Source organism: Lepisma saccharinum, chromosome 1 (assembly GCF_977018435.1).
Source record: "Lepisma saccharinum chromosome 1, izLepSacc3.1, whole genome shotgun sequence".
Classification (NCBI taxonomy): domain Eukaryota; kingdom Metazoa; phylum Arthropoda; class Insecta; order Zygentoma; family Lepismatidae; genus Lepisma; species Lepisma saccharinum.
In genome coordinates this window covers 125,713,312-125,735,600 of record NC_139229.1, presented here as the reverse complement: position 1 = coordinate 125,735,600, position 22,289 = coordinate 125,713,312, and the positions used below count along the sequence as shown (strand labels likewise).

The 22,289-nt window shown below is 40.4% G+C and overlaps 1 protein-coding gene across 2 annotated transcripts in view; it reads left to right on the top strand.

Moving 5' to 3' along the window:
- The window catches only part of Phlpp (PH domain leucine-rich repeat protein phosphatase), a 219,580-nt gene that overhangs the window by 142,621 nt on the left and 54,670 nt on the right, over positions 1-22,289 (top strand). The gene's annotated exons all lie outside the window — the stretch shown is intronic.

Sequence of the window (22,289 nt, the reverse complement as noted above, 5' to 3'; positions counted from 1 at the left end):
CTCTCTACCAATGATCTGCACTGAAATTGTTCAATGAAAGCTTTTTCGAAGGAGCTAAAGGTCTTGAACGCTGGTACCTGGTGGTCTAACCAAATGCGTGCGGAACCGCGAAGAAGTTTCTGGATGAGCTTCAGGTAATCCTCTTCGTGAATCCCATATAAAATGCAATCTCTTTTGAATTCTTGAAGAAACGTGGATGGCAAAGTTTCTGTCTTCCCTTGGTCGAAAATCATAAAGTTGTCCAGTGAAAACTTCGAGAAGATGGCACGCCTGCCTATTTCCGAGGTGGCTACACTGGTCTGTACTACGGAGTGGACTCGCGAGCAACTGCTATCCTGCTCCATGACGTCATCGCCTGTGGGCTGACTCCCCGATCGAGATGTTTGCTGCGCTAATGTCGCCAGGGGCGTTAATTCTCGCTGTTCTTCCTCGTTCCTCGTTCGTGGTGACGTAATAACGATTGAAGAAGTCTCTCTCTGCATCGTTTCTTTGATTCGTGTGACGTCTTGGTGTAAGTCTTGCGTCATGTTTTTTATCTTCCTCCATTGCTGTTCTTCCGAGGTCATCTTTGTTTCGATTTGTCCAAATCTTTCTTCCACCATTCTGGAATCCGCTGCAAGTCGACGATCAACCATTCGGAATTCCTCTTCTATTCTCTTTTCTACGTCATTCTTCTTTTCTTCTATCTTCTCTCCCAGGTGTGCCAGGTGTTCATGGATCTGCCTGACTTCAGTTTCCACCGTTTTTTCCAGGTTCTCAATGTCTTTCGAGTTATCACGATGTCTTTCAACACACTCTTCTTGGGCTTTTTCTATTTTCTCATCATTCTTTTTTAATGCTTGTAGAAACTGATCCATCATCTCTCGGTGTTGTTGTTCTTTCTCTCTTCTTCGCAATTCTTTTTGCTTTTCTTTCTCTTCTTCTTCCAATTTCCTCTTCCTTTCTTTCTTCTCTTTTCGACGTTCTTTCTCTTGTTCTTCCAATTTTCTCTTCTCCTCTTTCTCTTCTTCTTCCAATTTTCTCTTCCTTTCTTTCTCCTCTTTTCGACGTTCTTTCTCTTGTTCTTCCAATTTTCTCTTCTCCTCTTTCTCTTCTTCTTCCAATTTTCTCTTCCTTTCTTTCTCCTCTTTTCGACGTTCTTTCTCTTGTTCTTCCAATTTTCTCTTCTCCTCTTTCTCTTCTTCTTGTTGCTTCATCATCGTAGTGAAGAGCGCCATTATCGCTTGAACATCCATGGTGCCTTGGGTTGGTAACACTGCCGTTGGCTGCTCACTTTCAGGGATAACTGTATTCTCCGGAGCACGGTTGCTTTCTCCTCCCTGGTCGCCTTCCAGTAACGTCACTTCCTCTCCTTCCTTTGGATTGTCCATTTCTTCAATCTTCTTCCTTTGTCGAGTTATTCTCTCCATCACCCTTCTCCTCGGTCGTTATTCTCTCTCTCTTCTTCCTTGGATTCGATGCGTTCTCGCAGCGAGATATAAATTTCTCTTTTCTTTTTCATAAATAGACCCTACGGGGTTTTGCGTCTCCCCCCTTACCATCCTCGATCGATGCTTTATCCTTATCGCCGCATAACAATCCAAAATCTCTCGCTACGTAAATTACTTTAACCATTATTACTTCACGCCCACTATATATATATTGCACAAACAATTAAATACTCAATTCACATGCTAACTATGCGTAAATACACTTAAATACTCTAAACTAGAAAATTACTGATTATAGCAACACAAAGAACTAAACGCTTCATACTCTAGGTGTCCTGCGTGGTATTTTTTTAACTGCAATAAGTGATTAATATTTGATTTTCTACCTCTATCAATCTCTTGGTTCCTGTCGAAGGCATGTAGGCACATAGCTCTATAACTGAATAATTATGGCACAATAAACTCATTTTTTGCGACTATTAATAACTTCCTTCCAACTATCGACACTTATTTAAACTTCGGGCCTACTCGGGCCTAATTATCGCATATTCGGGCCTACTCGGACCTACACGTCGAATGTTCGGGATTACTCGTCGAATATACATGTCACTTGTTCGGAATTACTCGTCGAATATACATGTCACCTTGTTCGGAATTACTCATCGAACCTACATGTCGAAATGTTCGGGATTACTCGTCGAACCTACATGTCACATGTTCGGGATTACTCGTCGAACCTACATGTCACATGTTCGGGATTACTCGTCGAACCTACATGTCGCATGTTCGGAATTACTCGTCGAACCTACATGTCGCATGTTCGGAATTACTCGTCGAACCTACATGTCGCATGTTCGGAATTACTCGTCGAACCTACATGTCGCAATGTTCGGGCGCCATCTTTTAACTGTCGCCTCGGCTACGGCTACTTATTTAACGTGCCTGACGTCATTCTGATTCTACGTTACGAGGGTAAGGTCAAACCCACAAAACAATTAAACAAATAAACAAAAGGCAATCATTAACAACCTATTTACCTTTTGTCCCAGGGTAAGTGCCATCAGTTGGAGCCCAAGAGATTACATAGGGTAGAACGAATCACACTACAGGGTTAGTTCTATATATATACTGTAATTTCTATAAAAGAGCACATGCATAAACATTACATCATTGCCCCTTTCACTCATACTTTCACTCTCGCATTCATTTCTCGGCAATCCAAAATACATTAGTAATTAATACAATAATAGTTCGGCGGCATGTTTACAGTTAGCTACATTAATTTAAACAGTTCTTAATTTGACATTTTACTTTTGCATTTACGGAAAAACATGTTCCGGTCGGAGCTTTACCTGTACAACAAAACACTACTCCTTTTATGTTGTTGTTGTTGAATGAATGTTACTCTATATATTGTTAATTTTGAGGTTAACGAGGATCACTGATATATAATTATGTTGACAATTTATAGCGTCGTACAATCTGAATATTAAATACTTTGGATGAATGGATAATTGAACGCTGTACGGTTTTACATGTTAAAATGATAGTTGATGCAATTTAATCACCGTAATAAGCAATGTCTGTTCGAGATTTTTAATGTAATTAAGCGAGTTCATTGGATGTCACGACGGGGCGAACGAAGCTTATCCATTTTCACGTCCATTCCGGCTTACCTTTGTCGGCTCAGGCTAAAGTCCTCGTGGTGAAGTCGTGGATGTTTGTGGCGTGGTCAATAGGTAGCTTCCGGGCGATAAGATAGGATCTCCGCATCTTCCTAGGTGGTAACTGGGTCGGACGCCCCCCAGCAGGGCCTTTCTCTGTCTCTACTCCATATTGATAGTACACTGACACGTGCGAAATAACACAACACGGAACGGTGCGACACAAAGCGGATACTTTCGCGGGTGGTTCTCGAGAGATTGACGATGATAACACGTCGAAAAAATCTGAGTAAAACTGGTTGATAGCGCGTCGAAGAAAATCTGAATAATACTGTGTCTTCCGCTTCTCTGCTCGTCTATTTATTTGCTATTCAAACGGTTCGTTACTGTACCCTCTCTGTCCAAGCGTTGCTAAATTGTCCTCAAGTCGTAGGCTCTTGTCTTGCTATCTTCCCCCGTGTAATTGGAGTTCTTTGACCCTTTCAAAAAGCACCTCGAAGAGAGGTTAGCCTAAGATCGGGCCTATTGTAACCTGCACGTTCGTTCCGAAGACAGTGCCAGGGAGTCTGTAGCTATTGTTATCCAGTCTAGCTGTTTAACCTTTAATATCGGGCTTAATTTATCCCCTATCAAATTCTGCTTTGGGAATTTCGTCGATGATAATCTGCTGCTGGGCTGTCTTTAATTTCAGTTGAATCTGACCATTGGTACTAAAGTTGTATTTTTATATTTCTTTACCCGAGGCTCGGCCTCTTCTCTCGGGAAACAGGCTAGTCCTTCGCTCTCTGCCGTCCAAGTCCCGGTGAACAGCCACAATCCAATGCATATTATTGCTTATTACGATGATTAATTGATTTACCTGATAATTAGCAAGATTTTATCGTTATAATGTTCTCCTTTTTAGGTGTCTGTCCGGAGTCCGGGCGGATTTTTTAGAAATCTGTAATTGTCCTCCTTTTTTGGAAAGAGTATGGTATCAACCATAGCAAATGTGCTGCATAGAGAATGTTTCCACACATGACGATTATCATTTAAGGCATATCACTTAGGGTGCGTTAAGTATTCGAGCAATGCTCACCTGGGAGCTGAACATGATCACTTTTTCGACTGAGTCATTAGTAGGGTGCGGATTTATAGGCACTAAAAACCTCTGAAATATGCATAAAAATTATGAAAATAGGCACTTAAAAGGCACTATAAACTAAGAAAAGCCACGAAAATACACACTTAAAAGGCACCATCAAATTAAAAAAATACATTAAAATAGGCAATGAATTTGAACTTGTTTCAATTTTCTTCTTACAATGCACAATTATACTGTATTAGCACTTCAATTTATACATAAAACTGCGCTAACGATTAATCCCCAGGCCTAGATTCGAATCCGGGGCCGCTGGCGTTGTGACGTGGTGTGCTAACCACTCCGCCAGGACGGTCGGCCAGTTCCTTTTCGAGCTATACATATGCGAGACAGAAACGCGTAGTGAGAATTTTGATTGTTAAGTAACATTTACTTTCATGAAATAACGAAGTGAAAGTGTAAATTCACTACTGATCTCGCAATAAAATATCCAGCTTTTAAAGGATAGAAGAAACGAATATGAGATAAAGTGTAAGGTGGCTGCCACTTTTCCCTGCTGTTGAAACAGTCCTAGAAATGTTCGCGGCATTAAAATCATATTTCGTGTCCCAATCTAAACTACCTAAAATTTTAAATAGGTTTTTGGAAATAAGTTAAAGCGAATCTTACTTGTTACATTTGCATTCACTTGTGGGGTAATTTCATTCGAATATCCAAGAATTAGAAAATGTAGTAAAATTCTATGCTTCAAATTGTAGATATTCTTTGTCATTTGTTAAATAACAGATTAGGAGATTGCTTTCTGTGCTTAAAGGTAAGAGGAAGTTATTGAAAGAGATCATCTGAAAAGTATCTGTGAGCAAAGTGTTGGTAAGTTTCTTTTATATCGATTAAATTATGAGTAATGGCAAGTGTGTTGCCATTTCTTGCGGTGTCCTCTTTTTTATGACTTTGTCCTCCTTTTTCGCCATGCTCGGTCTTCTCTTTTGAATGTGTGTGTCTGGTCACCCTAATCTTACCTTTCGTTGTGTACACTGTCATAATGGCCGATACTGTGCTCCTTGCACACCCCACAAGGTTTGCGGTTTCCGTCACCGTGGCTCCAGCTGAACGTGCTCCAACAATCATGCCTCTTTGGAACTCTGTCAGGTCTAACATTGCATCGTCTCTTGAGAGCGTACGATAGATGAATGCACCACCAATGACTGCTGTTGACAGACTAATACCTTCCCCTTCACGGCCACTAGGTGGCAGACTTCGGTGCCAGGTGGTGCTGTTGTACTGCCAGTGTGAAATGTGGCATACTTATTAACAGGTGTTCGTATTATGTTGTCCTTTATCTGTATATTGCCATTCTTTTCAGTAGAAAAACGCCATATATTAACAAAGACTGGTAATACTAAATATCTAAAGACAATGCATACATACACAGAGAGGGGGGTCATTATCTTCGCAATAGGCTAATAGTTCTTAACGGATCTTCTCGAGAGCTCGTGGGATGTGTACCACTTGGAGGATATTGGCGAGTGCCTCTGATATTTCAGCTCCTCTCCTTTATCCTTTCCAATCTATTTCAATCGATTTCAACATACAGGGTGTTCCAATAAAATATATACACACTTTGAATGATTACAAAGTCAGTGATTATTAAGGTACAGTTAATTTTCAAAATTTCAAAGAATCTACAGACATGAATTTCTTTGTCAGCACCTGTTTTCAAACTGATGATCATTCTCGTCCACACAGTGGTGGAAACAAGAAAAAATGGAATCGCAAACATCAAGAATGATTTATCAATGATTCTTGGGTTCGATACCCGGTGGAGGCACATAGTGGTTCGGATCCCACTTTAAACTGTAGGCCCGCCCAGTCCAGATTAGCCTTACTGTGCTTCAAGTGGACTTAAAACATAAAATCAATCAAGAATCATTTCGTTCTGTATTTTTGCGTTCAATGGCTGCCTTCAATTCGTGGACTCTTGCTGGTTTTGTACCGTAAACCTTATCTTTTAAGTCTAGTGGCGTGAGGTCCAGTGGCGCAACTACATGGGGTCATTGCCCCCCCCCCCCCCAAACCTTCGACGGAAGTCAATTCTAGGCTTGCAAGGCGGGCAAACATTGACGGCCAAGGGCACCTGCAGGGGGCAAAGAGGAGTGATTACCCCCTCCATTTCTAATTTTATGCAAATAAAAATAAATTTCGTAAAATTTTCTTGCTCGTTTCGCTCTCAATGCCTACTTTTCTCAGTTTCGTCTTCAGAGCCGTAGCTAGTGGGCGGCGGGCGTCCAGTTTAATTATTTGCGCCATATTAAATCAATATTGTTTTCAATTGCAAACATTGAAACTAAAAATTTTCTTCCTCGCTTTGCTCTCAATCTTATTGTTTTCTGTAACGTAATGTATTTAAATAATGTGTTGTATATATGTATTCAATAAAGTTTGAATACGTATACAATTTAGTGTTAGCATGTTGAATATATTTTTTCTCATTTTATATCGCTCCAAGTTGTATATGTGTAACACATGTCTTGTACATGAAAATTATACATGTTATATGTACAAGAAGAATTATCTTCGGAATGCATTTATCATTAATTTTCTGCCATTCAAAAATACAGTGTGTGTGTGTTCTTGTTTTCCATTATTAGCTAATGTGCAATTGACGGTGTTGAAAGAAAAATCTTTCAAATCGTTTGTTCCAAACAAATGCTTTAGCATCGACTTCTACCCCCTTTTTGTGTAATTTATGAGGATGATAACGTATTTGATACTACTAGTACCACTAGTAATAATAATAAGACATTATTGTTGTTGATAGGCTATAGTTATTATTACTATTAGTTTTTATTTTCTTTTTGATTTGCTTTATTTTACTTCGCTTTTTGTGCCACTCTTGGCTAATGAGTGATGACATGATGAAATTGACAGGAATGGATACTCGCAAACATCCGCCCAGGCGGGATTCGAACCCGCGACCCCTAGCGTCGTAGCGCGATGTGCTAACCACTCCGCCACGGGGGCCAGCTTTATTATTACCATTATTATTATTGGTACATTTATCCTGGTACTTGCCCCCCCCCCGACAAAAAATGTGGTTGCGTCTGTGATGAGGTCTGATGATTGCGTAAGGTATTTGCTTCTGTACATCCGTTTGATGTTTCTTGCCAAGTACATACCACTCACAAAACTGCACTCTCTGGTTCGCGTCATCTGCATGGAGACCATGGAATCTTCTTTGAATTCAACTCTTCCAACTCAAGTGGTTCAAAATGCAATAGACGCTTGATTTTGAAACCCTTTCTCACGGTCCGTTTGCCGCACAGCTGGCGATACGATTCCATCAACCTTTCTTGCCTTGTGGGGCTCGTTTTCTGAATCGTTTCATGTTGACATTCTGAACATTTCTATCTGTTTCAATTCGAGTGATGGTAAGTCGCATATAGGTGGAACCGTTTGAAACTCCTTCCAAAACTGTTTTTGCACTTCAAATCCCTTTTCAAACTTCAAGTAGCCGGGTCCCTTGGCGGAGTGGTATTGTCGACCTCCGTGGCGGAGTGGTTAGCACAGTGCGCTACAAAGCCAGGGGTCCCGGGTTCGAATCCTGGCTAGGACTTGGATGTTTGTCCGAAAATGAGTAAAAACTAGAATACAGTGAAAATTGACATGTGTTAAAGTTTGAGAAATGTGTGAATGACGGGGGATACTGAAGAATAGGTGTATTCCTTTAGAAACAAGAAAAAAAGAGTGGTTGGCACATCGCACTACAATGTCAGGGGTCCCGGGTTACGAATCCTGGCCTGGGCATGGATGGTTGTGAGTGCTATTTCATCATATCTTCACTTATTCCCATCTTCTTAAATTAACCAAAAGTGGCACAAAAAGCGAAGTAAAAAAAAAAAAAATCAATCAAGCTTCAGTAGCATTTTAGGATCATTTGCCTTAGTTCAAAGCTTAGTCTAGCTTCACTCATTTTTTCAAGTTGATTGAAACTGAAACGGTCAGAAAATTATGTTATTAGCTGTTAAAGTGCACAGGAAACAACTGATTTGTTTGAATCAACAAAACAAGTTTGGTTAAGGTTTTTTGATACTCAGAAACTGGTAGTGTTTACTAAATTTGATAATTTGACCAAATTCCTTATGGTAACTCTAAACAAATGTGCACGATTACTAAACGAATTTGGTTCTGATGAACAAAGATTTGTTTGTTGCCTATTTAAACAACAATTTGTTAACAAGACATTTTTTTGGTTACTCCAAACAAAGATTTTATTCTGTGTATGTACACATTTTTTGTGACACCCTGTATTTCTTTTGATTCAAATCTACTTCTCTCTTCGTTCCGTTTCTTTATCATTTCTTGTCTGGCATTTCTTTTATTTTCTCCATCTGATTTCTGTTTCCTTCTATTGTATTTGCTTTCGATTACTCGTTCGTAAGAAAAAGAAATAATAAATTGCCTGGACGCTTCTGCTCCAAGTATTCTTTTAACTAGATATAACAAATCGTCCACTTAATGGCCATCTTTCTTCTTTTGTTTCACAGGTGCTTAACCAGTTAACTTAATTCTCTGCTGAATATAAAATTACTTTCGGGAGGAGTGAACGCACAGGGTGCAACGCCATTGACACTCGACGAGGCATTAAAAAACATTCAGCAATAAACGACCCAGGCGGGCAGCCATGCGCTCTGTCACGTGACGTGGTCAGGGTGAGCTTCGGAAATGGCCAAGCGATGGCGAATAGGCGAGCTTCCTTTGCTGATGTAATCCGCAGATAAAGTGCGTTTCTTTTGTTGTCATGCTTATCGTTTAGGTCTTTCTTCCGTGTATTTTCCTCAAACAAGGAAACGAAACGTCTAATTAGCGAAAAGGAGTGACTCCGATGGAGATTAAATAAATATTGTGGTTAAACCATTGGCTTCTGTTCGTTCCTTCACCTCGTTTTATGTATGACTTATGAAGTGAAGAGGATTTTTAGGTTTTCCATTTCTTTTTTCATGATTCCTCACTTGAATGAGAGAAATTTGCATGCACCTCTTATACACACTTCTACCTATTAATTGCATTTGTTTTCCCCCTTTGTTTTTCTTTTCTGATATATTTTCTTTCTAGCTTTTGGTCTATTCTGTTTTAGCATTTATTTCATCTTACTTTCTTACCTCCTTGATAATTTTCTTCAATGTTTTGTCTACAGTTTTCTGTTCAATTTCTTGTTAAATCTCTCCCTCTATCTCTATATCTGTTTCTTTCTCTCTCTCCCTCCCTCCCTCTCTCTCTCTCTCTCTCTCTCTCTCTCTCTCTCTCTCTCTCTCTCTCTCTCTCTCTCTCTCTCTCTCTCTCTCTCTCTCTCTGTCTGTCACTGACTTCTTCCCGTTCTCATATTCTTTCGTAACTTTATTTCCTATAACCCCCAAAACTCCCCTAAGTGTGGGCCTGGGGCAGCACTTCAAAGTGAGATTCGAATCACAGTACCCGAAACCCCTTGATTACAAGGTGACACAGTTAAGCAGTATATCGGACACCCTGACCCAGGGGTCTTCAACCCATGGCCCGTGCCCGTTTGAAAAATTAACACTTACCATAAAAGACCGGATTAAGTAAACTGTAGATGGCAGCAGCGTCTTACAGTTCTCAATACCGCAGTATAGCTTCGTGGCCCGCGAGCGTCATTGAAATTGTTGATGTGGTCCGCACTGTCTGACAAGTTGAAGACCCCTGCCTAACCTATTCAACTGACTGTTTTTAATTGGTTTATTTTACTTCGCTTTTCTGTCACTTTTGGCTAATCGCGAAGATGACGATGGGTGATGATATGATGAAATTGATGAAGGGACACTCACGAAGAACACCCATGTCCAGGCCGGAATTCGAACCTGATATCTCTGGCATGGAGGTCTGAACCTAAATTTAACACATTTTACAATGCAAGATTGGAATTTGTATTTTGTTTTTACTCCATGATTTGTAATTATTGTTTAGGTGACTTAGCAACAATGCAAGTGTCAAATACTTTTGTATTTGAAGATGTGGTCCTTCCAGATCTTTGACAGCCATCCAGTAACCCAACTAAAGCACTCCGTACTGGGGGAGGGAGGAACTGTGCACAAAAATACCAATCCACGGCAAAAGCTTCTTGGATGTTTTCTTTTCTCGCGTGCCCCCAATACATTACGTATTAATAGGGTTGTTTCGTCTTTGCGTGTTGTGCTTCAGCTGAGGTTCATGGGAAAAAATGGCGCGTAATCCATCATTTTCACACTGCTAACGCTGGCGTTAATGTCCGACAATCGAAGTCGCACGCTGGTTGCATGTTTTTCCCCCGTGGGTGGTGTGAATCTTTGGGAAAGCAGGTCACTCGGCTGCACCGAGTGCTTCGATGACAAAAAGTTGCTGCATTCACGCACAACGAAGATGTTGGGAGGAATTTATGAAGTTGCATAAATCAAAGAAAGAGGCCCGGAGCTGAGGCACCTCCTGGAGACAATTTCTGTTTTAGGTGAAGTTATTTATATCTTTACTAAATTTTCTATATCTATTTCTTTTCATTTTATGGTCGTTTTGAAAGGATTTTTTCTCCAGTGGAGGCCCGGGACTGTGACCCCCCCCCTATTTCCAAGCCGCTCCTAAACCCTGACCTGCACAGGTACGTACAGTCACCGTCAATAAAAATGGGAGACCTAAAACCTGTAATACTCGCTTCCCTGCAAGGCGTTATGTGTGTTGCCTAACTCTTCGGCGATGGTACGCGTAGAACTTACCATTTTTATTGCCGATGATTGTACATTCAAAGATATGTACTTGGACTGATTGATTTGCTTTATTTTACTTCGATTTTCTGCCACTTTTAGCTAATTACAAAGACGAGAAAGAGAGATGATAAAATGAAGTCGACAATAACGTAAACTACCAGCTCCATGTAGTTCTGCCAGGCTACAATATCATCCAGAGATTCCGGGGGCCCGCTTTAAGGACGGGCCCGCATTTCGTACACTTCCTCTCTCTCTCTCTCTCTCTCTCTCTCTCTCTCTCTCTCTCTCTCTCTCTCTCTCTCTCTCTCTCTCTCTCTCTCTCTCTCTCTCATATATGTATGTATGTATGTATGTATGTATAGGCTATATGTGTGTGTGTGTGGGGGGGGGGGTAATATAAATCATTAACATTGAAGTTAATTTTTTAATGGAGAAAACTATTTTTGCTCTGACTAGGTTCGAGTTCTGCTCACTATTTAAGATAAGCTACGGCAATATTATTTATGGAGTTGTCGCTTGCGATTATAAATATTATATTATTGACAAGAAATGCGTATATATTGAAATATACACACACACCTGCACACCTTCTCCCGCATATACAGGGGTAAATAGTGAATTTTTGACTAGTAGTTCCATAGCCTACGTGTAGAATAACAATTGTACTTTCCGGACTGACTTTAGCATTTAAATGAAGTCTCGAAGACCAGAAAGGGAGTTCCCTAGGCGTTTTTTGGTAGTGTTTCTACTGCGAGCCCCCCCCCCCTCTTTCTGTGTGTGTGTGTGGGTGTGTGTGTGTGTCAGAGTCGCAACCACTAATTTTTGTCCGGGGGCAAGTATAAGGATAAACGTGTCAATAATAATTATAAAGCATTATTGCTATTATTATTGTTATTATCACTTTTATCCTGATATTTTTTCAACACGTTCAATTTCACATTAGCTAATAATGGAAAACAAGCACACAATCTGTATTTTTTAACGACAAAAATAACGAAAATAATTATTTTTGTACATGTGACATGTGTAACTTTATGTACGTACAACACATGCTTTAAACTTATGCAACATGGAGCGACATAAAATAAGAAAATATATATGCAACATATTAACACTAAATTGCGTACGTATTAAAAGTTTCTCTAATACATGTAGGTATATAACAAATTATTTAAATACATTACATAATCAATTCATCCACCCCATAACAAACCAACAGCATAAATGATATAAATTGTCTCTCACATGTGTGCTCCTTTTCCTCAAAGCAATTGTTCATACATTAAAAGCAAAACTGTTTAGCAGCAACAGTCTGAAGTACATATTTGGTCTTACTTCTCTCTCTGGTATTTTAGAATGCATTACAGAAAACAATCATATTGCGAGTGAGGCGAGCAAGAAAATTTTTAGATCCAAGTTTTGCAAACTGAAAACAATATTAATTTAATAGGGAGCAAATAATTACACGGGGCGCCATGGCATTCTATGTTTTACAACTTTCTTCATTTAGATCGATCGGCGCCCAGGCCCGACTCCCGCCGCACCCTAGCTACGTCTCTGAACTTGATTAGACTGTAAGAAAAGCAGGTAAATCGAGCGAAGCGAGCAAGAAAATTTTTATATTTATTTGCATAAAATTCGAAATCGAAGGGTGGCAATTGCCCCTTCCCCCCACCATGCAGGTGCTCTTGGCCGTCTGAAAAAAATGCAATAAATACATACTTTAATTCCATCTTGAGTATAATTTTATTCTGCTACTCTTAGATTCTGCTAGCCTTGCTTTTCTTTACTTCAATGTTTCCTCCCCCCCCCCCTTCAATTGGTTTCCGTCCAAGGTTGGGAGGATGTAATGCCCCCTGCTCCCCTGTGGTTCCGCCACTGGTGAATGTGTGTGTATATTTTACTCTCCTTCTGTATCTCGCATTTGAGACGTTTCTTTCTTCGTTTCCAGAGAACACACTTGAATTAAATGCAAGAAAACAAATCCAATAAGAACAACTGGCAAATGTATTCCGGTTTTCCTAATAAGGTACACTTTTTTCCTAGCAGAAACTATAGAAAAAAATTTCAACTCTCCTTTTTTTAAATTATTTTTGCATTTTTTAATAATTAACCGCACATTTGTACATTTTCTGTGTAAAGCGTTGCGTTACACAAAGAAATATAGTTATGAGCTAGGGCCCGGGACTTTATGTCCTATAAAACTGTAAAATAACAGTTGGGCTGAAAAGTTCGTAGGCTAACATAGTAAAAAATATTTTTTTGACAAAATTCGATTTTATTATTCAATATAGTTGCCTTTGAGGGCGATACAACGATTATAGTGGTCATACAATTTTTCGATGCCATTTTTATAGTATGATTTCTCTTTAGCCTCAAAATAGGCCTCAGTTTCGGCGATTACCTCTTCATCAGTGCTAAATTTCTTTCCAGCGAGCATTCTTTTAAGGTCTGCAAACAGGAAAAAGTCACTGGGGGCCAGATCTGGAGAATATGGTGGATAGGGAAGCAATTTTATTACGGTTGAATATCGCTAAACATTGCTCCGAATCATCAAAACGTTGTTGCTTTTGATCGATTGTGAGCACGCGCGGCACCCATTTTGCACACAGCTTTCGCATGTTCAAATATTCATGCACAATATGTCCAACACGTTCCTTTGATATTTTTAAAGTCTCAGCTATCTCGATCAACTTCACTTTACGATCATTTAAAATTAGTTTGTGGACTTTTTTGATGTTTTCGTCGGTAACAGCCTCTTTGGGGCGTCCACTGCGTGCATCGTCTTCGATGCTCATTTCGCCTCGTTTAAATTTAGCAAACCACTTCTCAACGGTTGATTTTCCTGGTGCAGAGTCCGAATAATGTTTATCAAGCCAAGCCTTGGCTTCAACAGTATTTTTTTTCGCCAAAAAGCAATGTTTTATTAACACACGAAATTCTTTTTTATCCATTTTTTCACAATGACAAAAGCTGCTTCACTCACAATGCTATATCTCACGAACTAATTATCCGGCAGCTGTGAAATTTATACACGTATCTTTTGAAGGTTAGTACTAAGTAAAAATCATATGGATTTAATTCTAGTAACGCCATCTATGAGTCAGCCTACGAACTTTTCAGCCCAACTTTTATGTATGTAATTATGTCATATAAATTGGAAAATATGTCATGAAAAATTACAAATATGTCAGAAAAATGCAGAAATATTCCCAGTAAAGCCAAAAATATGCACAATAGTAATCTCGAATTTCTCCCATACCCGATAGAGTAGAGTAGGGGTTGTAATATACCGAATGTTACTTTTACTTTTGACTGATATTTGTGAAAAGCGAAAAAGGCCAAGAAATGAGAACGAAACTTCTTTACTTCCCGTGCAATAATGAGAGAGAACATTTTGCCTGAGTAATGTTTGCATGGCTATCAATTGTCAGCGGGATAAAAAAAAAGTGGGGTATTTTTATTCTGTACTAAGAAAAGACTGCACTTTTCTTCCTCCGTAATTTTTATATTCTGCCATCGACAATATGAACTATCCGTTGTGCTAAAGCTACGAAGAAAAAAATATGAAATAACCGATTATGTGCGAGAGAATTAGTAAATTATACAGAAATATGTCTTATTACAACAAAATTGAAGAAATATGTTGTAAGAACGCGAAATTGGTGAAATATGTCAAAATATGCTTTGTCAAGTTTGTGTATTTCGGCTGATTTTCATCAGATATGTAAAGATCTCACCCCAATAATAGATCCGAAGCCAATTGAAAAAAAATGTTATTACATAAAGTCCCGGGACCTAGTTATGACGTACTTGTGATTCGAGCCAAGAACATGTAGATTCAACTAAAGAAATGTAATAGAACCGAATTTCAACCGTAAATTTTCACAGCCATTAATGCCACACTCTGTCTTTAATCATAGAAATAGGACAATACTACTCACGTTTATTATAATAATAATGGAATCTACTTTGTTTGTGCTTATTATCTCATTATATTTACAAGGAAGTATCTTTCTAGAATATATATATATATATACAGGGTGTTGCAAAATACCTGTTACAACGCTTGGGAGGTGATTCGACAAGTAAAAACAAGGAAAAAATGCCATGTGAAAAAATGTCGAAATCGGCACCGTTTTCGAGTGACAGGCGTGCGAAAATCGCCTCACACCATGTTTATAGCATAATAACTCAAGAAGGAAGAAATATATCAATGTCGGAATAAAATAATACAAACAAAATCGTACCTGGCGAATACAATGGTGCATCAATTGAGGCCCAGTGTAAATTGCGCAAGGGGACTCTCAAAGAAAGTGGGGAATCCCCTGATGGAAAATACAAGAAATTTACTACTATCTTCTACATAATGTTGAGATCGGAATGTAGCCAGTAAAAAATGGCGACGTATGTCCACATGTCCCACTACTGCTGGGACACCGTCCCACACCCGGGAAATAGGAAAATAACTGCAAATCTCCTGTTGTACACGGTTCACATTGCGGTACGAAGAAGAAAAGAAACCAATTTGTCGCATGTCTCACTACTGCTGGGACACCATCCCAAATGGAAAAAAATACGGGAAAATCATAAAAAAACGTTTTCAATTCCTTAATGTTGACCCACTACTTTCCAGTACGAAAAACAAAAGTTAAACAATGGCCACATGTCGTCAGGCTGTACATACGTATACTACAATAGATCTCCCCAAAGAAAGTGGGTAATCCTCGAAGGAATGAAGACGGAGAATAGCGAGAAAACGCACACAATGACATGTAACATTTCCAGGCACAGCACATCTGGAAGGGATTCCACTGAGAAGCGCACAACCTCCGCACATGCAGATCGACGGTATGAAGTACAGCGATATCCAGCATCTTCACTCGCACCTTTCACTATAGGACAGTATGCGGTGCTGATAGGGGCTCACAAACACCGGTATACTCAGAGACTTTGTTGAAAATGTCCGCCATTGACTTCAATACAAAGATGACATCGGCGAAGCACTGATTGTCTGGTACGTGCAAATACCTCTGGCATATCAACAATTGTCCCAGCAGCGGCACTAACACGAGCAACGAGATCCTCAACACTTTCCACAGGGGTTTCATACACGAGCCTTTTCATTTCTCCGCCACACAAAGAAATCCAGTGGTGTGAGGTCGGGGGAACGAGGTGGCCACGGTAAAGGTCCACCCCTGCCAATCCAACGATCGCCGAAAATATCGTTGAGTAAGGCCCTGGCTCCCCGGTCGAAATGTGCGGGGGCGCCGTCGTGTTGAAACCAGATACGTTGTCTACCTGCCAGTGCCACGTTTTCCAAAAGTTCAGGTAATACGTCATGTAGAAACACCCGATAATTCCCACCACACAAAGTAGAGGGCAAAATGTACGGGCCTATCAAGTGGTCACCTACTACGCCACACCACACATTCACTGCGAACCTATGTTGATGATGGCGCACAATGATTGCATGCGGATTGTCCATATCCCAGACGTGGCTGTTGTGGTTATTGAACATGCCGTCCCTGGTGAATATTGCCTCATCGGTCCACAAAACTCTTCTTGGGAAATCTGGAATGGCAAGAGTTTGTTGCACGTACCATTGGCAGAAATCCATGCGTAGGGGAAAGTCCGTGGGCAGTATGTGGTGCACCTTATGCAATTTGAATGGGTGCAATCCCTCCTCCTGAAGAACGCGGAACACATTGCTATGGTGGATTTGACACGTGTGCTGATGTTAGGACAATCTCGTATCGCGTCCAACACGTCCTCTTCAAATTGCACAGTGCGCACAGTGCGGGGTCTTCCACAATCCCACCTACGGGGCAGTAGAGATCCAGTTTCACGCAGTCGAGCATCAAGTCTTTGAAAGAGTGCATGTGCTGGTAACCGCCTATTGGGAAAACGTTCGTGATACGAACGCCGTGCTTCACGGCTGTTTCGGTTTGCCTCTCCATAAACGAGATGCATACCAGCAAGCTCGTGGGTAGAGCACTCCACCAGTGTCCTGTTCGAGAACTGCCCATCAACAGGGGCACTTTCCCTTCGAGTGACGGATCACAACTACCGTGATTTGCACCCACGTAATGTCACACAGGTGTCCACGCAGTTTTTGCAAACCGAGAAAGAACACGAGAATACGTACTCTACGTACACTATTCCTTGGCGCAATTCAACCATACACACACGCCAGACTAAACTCCACGCTGCGAGACGCAGAACAAAAGAGGAAAAACAACGGTAGACTACACTCTCTACGTAGTATCCACCAACACTAATACGTGACAGGGGACCTACACTCCCAGCGCCTCTAGTGGGGCTTTCTGTATCAATTAGCTGAAATCAATCTGAGCGTAATTTGACGGCATAGCGTCATTTTCGAGTGAATTTCCTATTTCCCGAGTGTGGGACGTTGTCCCAGCAGTAGTGGGACATGTGGACATACGTCGCCATTTTTTACTGGCTACATTCCGATCTCAACATTATGTAGAAGATAGTAGTAAATTTCTTGTATTTTCCATCAGGGGATTCCCCACTTTCTTTGAGAGTCCCCTTGCGCAATTTACACTGGGCCTCAATTGATGCACCATTGTATTCGCCAGGTACGATTTTGTTTGTATTATTTTATTCCGACATTGATATATTTCTTCCTTCTTGAGTTATTATGCTATAAACATGGTGTGAGGCGATTTTCGCACGCCTGTCACTCGAAAACGGTGCCGATTTCGACATTTTTTCACATGGCATTTTTTCCTTGTTTTTACTTGTCGAATCACCTCCCAAGCGTTGTAACAGGTATTTTGCAACACCCTGTATATATATATATATATATATATATATATATATATATATATATATATATATATATATATATATATATATATATATATATATCCGTTTAAGCTAATGGAATTAACGAAGTAATATCTCTATAACGGTGCAATTTATTCCTATTTAAATCTACAGTTTAGTTTTGCCATCTAGTGTACAACTACGAACTTGCAAATACATAGCACTGCTAACAAGGTTTGTCGCAGCTACAGAATATAATTTCTATGATTACCGTGTTAATTTCGAGATTATTGAAACACACTGTCCAAAGCAAGAACGAAGATGGTATACAAATAAAGAAACGTGGTTTGTGAGCTTGCTCATTGGTTAGTTCTCAATTCAGCTCGTCAGTATATTTACTGGCCGTTCCTGTAGTACAGCTGCTGTGGAAATCATGCAATAGGATCTCTCCACGTCACGTGAGTTGTTAACATCGACTCATATTTGCTTTGGACGAAGAATAGGTAGGTGCGTGTTGTGACTATTGTTAGTGGGAATACAAAGAGGACACTCCACGGCTTTCTGCTTACTCTGGTACAGTCAACGGCAAAGATAATGGTAAGCAAATTGTCCACCGCTATTTTCATGACGCACGAAATGATACCCCATTTGTTTTTAGTGTAAAAACTTTAGTAAGCAACATTTTTCAAAAAAACATACATTGCAGTGAACAAAGCAATGTGGAAAAATGTTTCAATGCCAAATATGCTCAATATGACCACCATTGCACTGCACAACTGTAGTCAAACGAACAGTTAGGTTATTGATCACCCTCCGACACATGTCTTCTGTAATTTCAGTGAAAGCTTGCGTAATTAATGTTCTCAAATCCATGAGATTTTCTGGATGTTTTGGAAAAATCCTTTCCTTCAGGAATCCCCACAGGAAATAGTCACAGGGATTAAGGTCTGGACTATTGGGAGGCCAATACTGACCACCATTGTGTGTTAAATGGCAAATCCTTCACAAGAAGCTGAGGAATAAATTGATTACGAAGCATGTCCAGGTAACGCTCACTGTTAATATTTTCATCGAAAAAGAGTGGTCCAATGAGTCCATGCGTTGAAATAGCGGCCCACTCTGTAATCCTGGGAGAATGGCTTTCCTTTTGATGGAGCACTTGCGGATTGTCGGTAGCCCAAAATCGCATATTTTGTCTATTCACCCCTCCGTCCAAGTGATAGTGAGCCTCATCCGAAAACCACGTATTGTTGGTAACATCCATATGTCCCTCAGCCCATTCAGCGAATACCAGTCTCCGCTGAATCTTTTCTGGTGTCAGTTTCTGCACAACTGTTATTTTATAGGGGTACAGGTGAAGATCACTTTTGAGAATTCTTTGCCGAGAGCGTCTCGATATACCCAGTTGGGTAGCTGCTTTTCTACAGGAGTTACTGGGGCTTCTTTGCATAGCGACCCGTACACTTTCGTTGTTTTCCGGCGTACGGACACTATTCACTCGCGGCCGTTTCGGTTCCAATAATGTCCCTTTAACCCGCAATTGTTCATGGAGTTTGTGAATTGTTCTCTTGCTTGGAGCCCAACGTGTGTTGAATTGGACGCGGAAACGTCTCTGTGCACCAACAATGCTTTTGGTTTCCGCGAACAACAACACTATTGCTGCACGATGTTCTGGCGTGAGCCTTCCTTTGTCAGCCATGCCGCTACACTGGACTGCTAGCGCCACGGTGAAGATTCAGTGAACTACAGCCACTGGCAGTAAATCTCCATGGATTAAGGTTTCCTAGGAAAAAAATATTTTAAAATGAATACATAAATATTATTTTCATTCAAAAAGTAAATGGGGTATCATTTCGTGCGCCACCCTGTACATTATGTGTTGTTTTAAGGAATGAAACTATGTTGGTTCGAAGCAGACATTTTTCTCTGCTTATTGACGTCTTTATTTGAATTCATTGTCATCAGATTGTGTAATTCAGACCGAATGTAAATGGTGGTGGACAATTCGCCTACTGTTTCTTTTGCCGTTGGGTGTACTAGCTTCACTACATGGAACAGTACTCAAGAGAGTGTGTAAGGGGCAAAACATTCTATACACCCTATACAAAGTTACTACAAACTCAACAGAGTTCTGAGACTTAAAAAGACATTCATTCACTTTCAATACTAGACTAAAGTATGTGTTACAGAGGAAACTCCACTGTTCTCGGATGTAGAAGAGACTTAAATATGATCCTCCATTATTCTAGAAGAGTGTTTTCGCTAGTATTTTCACTTTATAGAACATAAAGTGGATGTTTTCTTGAACGATATTGAATTTTGCGATGGCCTATTCTAGAACAGTCCCGGACGAGTTCCGTCAAAGTAGAATTTCGTTTAGATTACCTTCACTTGCCTTTTCTAATTTCTTTATCTTTTTACTATTTTCCTTCCTCTGCTTCTCTCTTTATTTCTGTCTCTTCCTTCCTCCATTTTCCCTCACTCTTTCCGTGTCTCCTCCTTCTGCTTCTATGTCCTTCCTCCATCTTCCTTCCTCTGTTCCCCTATATCGTTTCTTTCCATTTCTCCCATTCTTTCTCTCCTCCTGTTTCTCTATATTCTGTATTTTTCTCTTTGCTTTGTGTATCATTCCTCCTCTTTCGTTTCTTCCATCCTCTGTTTTTCAAACACGTTCTTTCGTTCCCTTTATTTCTTCTGTTTCTGTATTTTCCATTCTCTCTCTCTCTCTCTTCCTTTCTGTTTCTCTATCGTCTTTCTCTCTTCCTTCTGTTTCTCCACTGTAGTACAGGTTTTCTCTCTTCTTTCCGTCCTCTGTTTTTCAATCACGTCCCTCTATTTTCCATTCCGTGTTTACCTATCGTTTTTTTTACCTCTCTTCGTGCCTCCTCGATGGCGTGGATGAATGGGTCGCTGGTTCGATACCCGGCGGAAGTACAGTCAGCGGCAATAAAAATGAGACACCTATATCCTGAAATATTCGCTTCCCTGCAAAGCGTTATGTGGGTTGCCTAACTCTACGGCTGTGGTAGAAGTTGGCATTGAAAATTCGCTATTAAAGTCCACTTATCGCTGTCGAGGTAGGCAACATACATAACGTCTTGCAGGGAAGCGAATATTTCAGGATCTAGGTGTCTCATTTTTATTGCCGGTGACTGTACACAGTGGTTCGGTTCCCACTTGAAAATTGTAGGTCCAGTCCCGATTAGCCATAAACTAAACTATAAACATAAACTAAATTTTTGCCTCTCTTCCTTCCTCTGTTCTCCGTTTCTCTTTCTCTATCTTTGTCTTTGTCTATATTATTCTCTTCTGTTTTTATTTCTTCTACCCCTGTTTCTCTAGCGTTTCCTATTTCAATGCGTTTTCCATGCAACTCTTTCCTTGGTTTTCTCATCCTCTTCCACGAGGCTGTTCAATGGGTACCAAGGTGGATTAAACCCACCCTCTCCACCCTTGTCTTAAACCTTGCTTACCCTAGGGGGCGCTGTCAGGCCCACCACCTCTATTTTTTCGATTTTTGAACTGAAAATTTGTATAAAGAACTGAAAATAAATTACATTGCTGTCTAGGGTTTTCCTAATATTTCTGTATTACTTTTGTTCATAAAAACTTAAATGTAATGTAAATAGGAGGCAAAACGCACTAGGTATCAGGCGCCATCTTTCAATGCATGTCATTCGTGACACTCATGCCAGTGAGAGTGTAAAATAGTTGATAATGATGGTAAGTTTTGTAATTATTTTAATTAATAAGCAACTGCACCTTTACAGACAAGAAAAGCATAAATAATAATTAATAAATAACTGCACATATATAATCAACAAAGGAGGCAGTGAATCAAGAACAAAATGGTTCCTTGAATTTTAGTATTAAAGAAAAGTGTGGGGTCTTTCAGCCCCCACTTAAGTCAGTTTTCATACGGAACGTTGCCGGACCCTGTGGCCGAGTGGTTAGCACATCGCGCTCCGACGCCAAGGGTCCCGGGTTCGAATCCCGCTCGGGCTTGGTTGTTTGTGAATGTCCATTCATCAATTTCATCAGTCATCCCAATCTTCGCAAATTAGCCAAGAGGCACAAAACGCGAAGTAAAATAAACTAAATCAATCAATCATACGAAACATTAAGTTAAGAGTTAATTACATTTTTATATTGGGCAAGGACAGCATTTGTGTTCAACGACAGATAGGTACGGAAGTGATATGCGTTTAAACAAACAGTTCACCCCATTGATGACGGCCTTCACCGACATAACACCGTGCACAGGTGAGATAAGAGTGTTCCATTGACACCGACGTTCACAGGGTTCGTTAGGCAGCACTCCACGCCCCGTCCGCAGACCTTTAGTGCCATCTGCGAGTGCCCCGCCCTTTCCTAGCGCTTGTCAATTGTCCTTGTCGAATGTGTCTCCTCGCTCGATGGCAAATTAAATCGGAGATAACAAGCCCTTCCTATGATCAATTTGCATATTAACTTTCTCTCGCCTACATTCACGAATTCCGTCCCCAGTACACTATTTCGTATTAGCTGAACGTGTGGCAAGTTTCATTCAGCGGGGCGTAATAAGGTTTGT